Source organism: Gossypium hirsutum, chromosome A07, assembly GCF_007990345.1.
Source record: "Gossypium hirsutum isolate 1008001.06 chromosome A07, Gossypium_hirsutum_v2.1, whole genome shotgun sequence".
In the NCBI taxonomy this organism is placed as follows: Eukaryota; Viridiplantae; Streptophyta; class Magnoliopsida; order Malvales; family Malvaceae; genus Gossypium; species Gossypium hirsutum.
Window position 1 is genome coordinate 30,906,343 of NC_053430.1, and position 8,049 is coordinate 30,914,391.

General features: G+C 31.2%; 1 long non-coding RNA gene across 17 annotated transcripts; it reads right to left on the bottom strand.

The window, feature by feature from the left end:
- Positions 1 to 640: 640 nt before the first annotated feature.
- Positions 641 to 5,752, bottom strand: LOC107948526 (uncharacterized). 17 transcript variants are annotated; one of them, XR_005930028.1, is made up of 8 exons: positions 5,412 to 5,718; positions 4,997 to 5,287; positions 2,581 to 2,647; positions 2,331 to 2,444; positions 2,187 to 2,240; positions 1,252 to 1,372; positions 1,018 to 1,094; positions 641 to 908 (listed from the first exon to the last, which is right to left on the bottom strand). It is a non-coding gene; the product is annotated as an uncharacterized lncRNA (long non-coding RNA). The 17 variants fall into 17 exon arrangements; XR_005930019.1 differs by having other exon boundaries at positions 2,576 to 2,647; XR_005930030.1 differs by having other exon boundaries at positions 2,631 to 2,647; positions 5,412 to 5,717.
- Positions 5,753 to 8,049: the final 2,297 nt, after the last annotated feature.

Genomic DNA, 8,049 nt, shown 5'->3' on the forward strand with positions numbered 1-8,049 from the left:
TAGCAGACTGTTACATCTCTTTAGTTAATATTTTAGCTAGAATAATAAGCAAGTTGAAACGAGAATGAGACTCGAATGTCATGTTTGTATTTTTGTAATTATATGTTTGATGCTTTATTTGTGCTCAGCCTTCAGGCTCTAACCTAACTAGCGGCCATGAGTGGCACTCAGGATAAGCCTACCACTACAGCAAAACTGACTTTTAGCGGCGTTTTTTTAGGCCTTTAGCAGCGCTTTTAAGCGCCACTAAAACTATTTGCGGCGTTTTTACAAGCACTGCAAAAAATACCGCTATAGATGGCGCCGCTAAATTTTGCGGCTTTTATTTGAAAAAATACCGCTAAAGGTCATGGCCTTTAGCGACACTTTTCCCACAAACGCCGCTAAAGGCCATGGCCTTAGCGGCGCTTTTCCCACAAACATTCTATGACCTTTAGCGGCACTTTTCCCACAAACGCCGCTAAAGGCCATGAAATTTTTAAAAAAAAAATAAAATATAAAAAATATCATGAAAAATATAAAAAAATTAAAATTCATTATCAAAATATTGAGAAGAATAATGTCCATGATTTAAATGTAAAAATTTTCTATTAAAATTCATTATCAAATTAAAATAAAAATAAAACTATAGAATCAAAACTAAAATAAATAATAAAAATTAGATTAAATATAAATATAGAATCAAAATAATAAAGCACCAAACTTGTATACTGCCACCATTATAAGTCACTAAAAGCAAGAAAAACAAAACGACTTAATTCATGGAATTCTCGAATGTTAACATCAGACATGAGTTTAAAACTTTGCCTTCAGATGGATGTTCAAAACCAGAATCCACAATAGATCGAAGCAGCTCCGGTTTCAGCAGAAAGTTTCTGAATCCCGAACTGTGAATTCCAACATACCCCCTACACCACATAAAAAGAACATCACTTTACACTAAAACTAGCAGATTATATTAGAACATTGTTTACCTTAAAAATATGTATAAATTAAAATCAACTAAGGCTAAAATACCTGAGGAAGTGCTTTGACACAGCTGCGATAAGTATAAAGCACTATGCCATCTTCTTCCCATCCTGGATAAGTGTGTTCTGCCATGCCATCAAATACAAGATCAGAGACTAAAACAAAACACTAAAGAGTTTATCAAAATTTTGCAATTAACTTTAGACTCTAACTAGCTTGGGAAAAAAATAAATATTTATGCATATAAGAAAAAAGGAGAAAAAATAAAATAAATTGACATACAAGCTACTTGAGAGCTTTTGTGTCCTCTGTAAGAGCAGAAACGATAAGTAGAAGTAATCATGATGTGGTTCATATTTCTGTCCAATTTCATAGTGGAGAACTTGAAGAACTTCTCAATGCTCTGTAGATTATGAAATTAGCCAACTCATCAGAAAGAAAAGAAAAACAATCAGCCAAAAGAAAGAAGCAATAATTGGAAAAACATGGACAATCCATTTAATTGCAAAAGAAAGAATGCTGACAAGTAAACCAGGAAGCTTATTTTGCAATGCAACTGAACATTAGCATTTTGAATTCAAGCAAAATATATCAACATTTTCAGTTTCATTTATGAATTTAAACAATGTTGAAAAACATTCAACTTTTGTGATAATTGATGGATAGAATGAAGATTCAGAGGTCTAGTGCTCAACCTTCCAATAGATTGACGACTTGACATAAACAAACACAGAACTGGTAGGCCAATTTGCACAAATTTATAATAAGCAGTACTGTAAAATATCACACTTGGCAAGTGAACGATGACGGGGCAAAAGCAATGTTTCCTATTTCTTTTTCAAATTTTGATTGAGATTTTACAAGGTATAGGGTTTATGGCTTAGGTGCATCATATCTACTCTTCTCTTATCTTCCCAACCACAGGTTTAACAGGTCTTTTACCAACTTAATCTTAACATAAACATTGTATTTAGATTGAGAAATGCAATTCACATGTACATTAAACATATGACATGTGGAGTTCATACGGTAAGCAAAGTAGTTTAAAGTAAAATTTGTTGTAATTTGTTTCTTCATGAAAAGCACAAAAGGCATTTAAGAAAAACAAAATGAAAAATAAACTAGTTATTTTAGGTACATCTAACTATTGGAAATTTTGTACTAATAAAGGAATTGTAAGAATAAACTCAATAGCACACAGAAAAAAAGTCAATTACTCTGCACTAGGAATAAACAGGCTTCAATGCTGAATAGAAAACCTACAAGCCTAACTGCATTTAAGATAGAGGAAACACGTTACTGACATCTAAATCAATATACCCTCAGTGAACAAAATATAGAAAAAGGAGAAATTCAGCAACCTGATTACAAAGTGGTTCTAATTGCAAACTCTCCACTGTGATTCACCTTTTGACCTTAACTTTGTTAACTCGACCAAGATTTCCAATATTGCAATGTTGCTCAAACATGATAAGCTATAAAATACAAGTAATATTTTATTAATATAACTAAATTATAATATTAAAATTAAAATACTAAATAACATTTTAATTTGAAAACAGAACTAAATCTATTAAAATTCTGAAAAATAAGAATTATATTATACATAACAATATTTATGTATGCATAAATAAAAAATACTCAATGCCAAAAGTTCCAACTTCCTAATCTGGATCTCCTGCACATTCAAATAAAAATATATATGTTAACCAAGAATTTCTGAAGATGCTAAATTCAAAAATAATGCCAATGTAATAAAGGATTATGATATTACTGGATAGCTTTAGTATTGACAATGACTACATTTCTAAAATAGGATGGTTTCTCAATCATTTAGGTTGTTCCTTGACAGCAAGTTTAGAGAGTTAAGAGGAAATAATTGACTAAGGGTGGATGAAAAGATGGCACTAAGCTAACCTTGTTAGTGTTTGAGTGGTAAGAACATAAAGTGGAGGATCAACAACACTATCATTAGCATGCCGCAAGAAGAGCAACAAAAATGAGAGGTTTCGGTGAAAAAATTAACCATCTATAACCAAGTTTTAATAATCATCAGTGTTCAATACAAATGAAGCTGGCAAGTCAAAGTTTTGAAGCAGAGGTGAAAGCATGTAATGGTCAATCTATATTTGTCAAAAAAAACCCCAAAAAGGATTCCAAGCACTAAGTAAGACCATTTTCACCAATAAAAAGCAACGTTTTACCCTAAAAGACTAGCGTTGAATCATGGTATCTGAAAAAACTTAAAGAAATAGAAATGATTGTAAAGAAGCAGAGAATAAGAACATTACATACTATGAATTTACATTCAATGCACTCTCTGTAAATGGTTATCAACATGGAAATGAAAGGATCCTTATATGAAACAAATGGTAAATTTTGAATTTGGCAATTGAATCTTCATATCCTTATATTAAGTTTGGTCGGCAAATGAAAATGAAAGAAAACTAAAGCAACATGGTTCCAATGGTAGAAAGCTACCTAAGTTAATGTCTTAGTGCACACATTTGTCTAAACCAATAGCTCTACCATGCTTTTATACCTGGGAAGACTCAATTAAGGACTACCACAAATGATGAATGCTAAGTAGAGAACCACCAAATAAAAAAACAAGGCAATTAAAAAATGTAATAGTTAAACTCAAGTATGTTATTCAAGTAATAACAAAAGATTCAGGTTTAATTATGAGCCCGGGAAGTGAGCTGAAGTACTTTTCCACTACAATCAATGAAATCTCTTCAGCCTGGTGTGAACTCAGGAAGCCTATAGTAGCAACAAAAAGGTACCTACTTCTATGGTCTTAAAGTTAAAAGAAAAAACAGAAACCAATTCCATAATTTCATTCTATGGCATGAAAATAATCAGAAGCAAGTTCAATTTTACATCAGGCATCCTTAGTCTGCCTAACAATATAGTCAGATTCACATCTAGATTATTAAATGATTATTCAGTTTCATACCAAGAAATTTAAAGAGTTTGAAAGTAAATCTAAGTTTCATGGTGTAAAAAACTTAGTATATCACAGTTAGCAATCGACAGAAACACAAAATTGGAATTTGGAATGATACCCTTCAAGGTCAATACTCAAAGCTTCTCAGCTGACATAAGAAACAGAAAGCATAAATACTAGGGTCCAAAATTGATCTGAGCTTAAAAACTGAACATACCCAGATATCAAATGTAGAAACTAATCAACATCCAATAAATTGAAACCAGAACACCCAGAGTAGCAAAAACAGCTACAGGATTCTTTTAAATATTAGCACTAGAAACACATTTGCACCAACATTCAAAGAGGTAATAATCCACAAGTCTAGAAATCAGCTAAGGTAATTATCTTTCACCCATAGTTTTTGCCTAATAAAATTATGCTCCCAAGTTGATAAGTAATTCGATTCAAACACATAATTTCACCTAAAATACAATAACTATAATATTCAAATCAGAATATTATTATACAAATTTAGAAAAATAAATGAGAAAAAGGATTAAAAATCTGAACCTGCATTACCTTATATCTAAAAGGAAATCATGAACCCGTTTATGATACTTTGATTTAAGGGCATCTTAAACGAAACAAAAACATTGATCAAGTTTAAAAAATAAACAAAGACAATGAAGAAATTAATGGTCAAACATTAGCTCCAACCGGTCCAACAATTAAGAATGCCCTAACAACAACACATTAGAAGGTATCCAAGCATGCTATTAACACATGAGAATTTATGAACAGTATAAGAACAAAACAAGGGAATTAACTCATTATTATGTACAAAAACCATGCTACAGAGGAACAAGCGTGGAGGGGGTTCTTAATATAACAATGAACAAAGAAGATTAAGCCTATTAACAAAATTCACAAACAAATATTTGAAGTTCCATTTACTAATTCTTGAAATGTTCTTTCAAAAAAAATTATAAACTAACAAAACTTACTCAAGTAATTAAAGAAAACGGATATGAGAGTCTAAATTTAGCAAAAATCAAAGCAAGAAGTGTACAGAAAGTGAACTGAAACAACACTTACTGCTTTGATGTAGTGATAATGAAGAATGATGGAATTCGTTGCTGGTAAAAGTAAATTTGATGCGAAAAGAGCAGGGAGTCAGCCCTATCCAGGGAGAAGTTCCAAAGTGGAAATCTCGTATCCTTTCTTGTTAATACACCTTTCTTTCCAAATCAAAAACATGACAGTGGCATTATAAAAAAATGGTTGTTCCCTGAGTTCGCTTGTTAACTTGAAAGCTTCCTCAATATTTTATTTAGTACCAAGCTTGTTCCTAGAATAAAGCCACAAACTTGTGATTTGTGATTTTTTCTGCAGCAACGATAAGAAAATGACTTGAATGAAACTAGATCCTTAACCCCAAAAAAGAAAGCATACCTTTTCAATTGACAGAGTTTTAAACGAGGAAGACCTTGCAACAGAAGGAGCAAAATACCTTTCTACGACTTTCATTTCCCTTGTAGGCCTATCACTTCTAGTGTCATTGGCTCTTTCTTCTCAGCCGAATCTCGACCAGATTTCCTAGAACTCCCCTTTCTACTACTACCTTTGAATAAATGAAAAGGAAAAAGAAGTGTGATTGGTGTAGGTGTATTGACTTGTGTTGCTGGAAATGGGAAATTTGGGGGAAAATTTTGAGAGTTATTTGGGGGATTTAGGGCGCGACGGAGATGAGAAGAAGAGGGAGTAATGAGCGGGTAACAAAAAATTGAGGATTTTGACTTTCCCTTTCTGCAGCGTTTCCACTAAAAACGCCATTATAATTTAACTTTTTACAGCGTTTTTTTATAAAAACACCATTATATCTTAATTTTTTGTGGCATTTTACCTAAAAAATGCCACTATTATTTAATTTTAATTTTTTTATATTTTTAACATATTTTTTCTATTTTTTCTTTCAAATTTTTTGTGCTGAGATTATCATTTTTAAATTTTTTTTTAATTTTGAATATTAAATTTTTTAACTGAAATATGAACTAAAATATTAAATATTATGTAATAGCCCAAATTCGCCCGGGCTTAATAAACCAAACAGAAAACTAAAAGAATAAAATAAAATAAAATGTCCAATTTGTACAGTCCATGTTACAAAAGAAATAAAGCCCAAAAGGCAAATTATACCCCATAAACCCATTGCACATATGGCCCAACACCCAATACCCCATTAGCCTAAATCAAACCCAAATACCAACACTACCCGGCAGACCCAACCCGTTACATGACAAACCCATTTCTAAAAGCCTACTCCTAAGACCCAAGATGTACAAGGCCTAAATGGTCCAAGTTGTTAACAGAACACGGAAAGCCCTAGGGTTTCAGAAACCCTAGGCGCTGCAAATGGAAGGCTCTAGAAGCTAAACACTGTAATCAATGCGTCGGTTCGTCTTGCACCATTAGCATCGTGATTCCAGGCCGTGATTTCAGGCTTCGAGTCATGCCCGAGTCAACGCCGGTGTTTGTTGTTGCTAAATCTCCTCGATCACCTGCAAAAATGGAAAGAAACGATAGAAACAAAACAAATATGGCAGGGAATAACTTTAAAATATGCAAAATACTATGTACAGTGGCTATAAAAGCCCAAATCAGAATGATGTAAAAGGGGGGATTTTTTTTGGGCAGAAAAGAAAAAGAACACACAAATATTCACAGAAGAAATAAAAAAAATCGTTCATTTTCCAAGAGGTGATATTTTGTTTTTTTTTTCATGTATAAATATACAGATTCATTTATTTACTTTCTATTTTGCAAAAACTGTAAAAAAATCAAAAAGAAAAAGGGTTACCTATGTTTTACCCAGAAACGAAGGCTTTTAGCCTTCTAAACCGCCGTACTCGGCGAGATTGGTGACGGCGCGTAGACGCGTAGGGGACCTGATGACGGAGACACCACGACGCTCCGAGGGTCTGCCCTCAACTCTCTTTCAGAGAGTTTTCTCTCATTTTTTTAAGGCAAGTTTAAAAATGATTTCAGGGCTAAATTTTGGTTTATATAGCCCCTTGAGTACAACGTCGTTTTGGCTTAGTTCAATAAGCATTTAAACGGCGTCGTTTCAACAAAAGATCCGCGCGTTGACCCGATTACCCGGGGAGGATCCGCGTGTTTTTGGAAAACGGGCAAATTGCCCTATTGATCCTTCCGTGTTCGGTATTTCCAGTTTAATTTCATTTTATTTTTTAATTTAGCCCAAATATTCTAATTCTATTTCAATTTGGCCCTCGCAGTAATTTAAAACCGTATTCGGGGAAACGGTGTCGTTTTAGGATTAGGGAAAATTGCCCAGTGAGTCCTCGGTTTTTATGTGCTTTCCAAATGAGCCCAAATTCTTTTTATATTTCTCTAATTAGCCCAAAGTTTCCAATTAGTTTTAATTTTAATCCTATTATATATTTATGTAACATTCATTATATTATATTATTTTTTTTTATTTATTTATAAATTACATATTATTATATTGTATTATATATAATATTATTATATTTGTTATTATGTATTATTACTCATTGATTGTATAAATAAATAGTTTTTTTTTTAAATTATTGTTAAATAAATAGTGTATATTATCCTTATTTATAGTATTCATATTTCATTATATTTTATTACGTATTACATTTTATTATATATTTTTATATTATTTATCATATGGTATATATTATTATATATTTTGGTTATAAGTTATATTCTATATTTTACTATATTATTTCTTACATTATTTCATTATAAAATATATATTATTTTATCACTCATTAGTTATATAGTTTCATTATTTTATTTTACTATTAAATAAATAAGTGTAATATCAATATTTAGTACATTATGAGTTATTATACCCTAAAGTATAATCTATATATGTATCATTTTAAAAATGGAGTCCTCTTTTTATTATTTTTATATTATTTAATATATTTCTAAATAGCTTATTTTTATATTTTGTACACTAAATTTGTTTATTTATTTTTAGATTCTCCTTTATTTTGATATTGTCTAATGGATTAAATTTCACATATCATTTTATTCTTGCTTTTTTTATAGTCACATAAAATTAGTTAATTATGATAATTTAGATATATATTTGC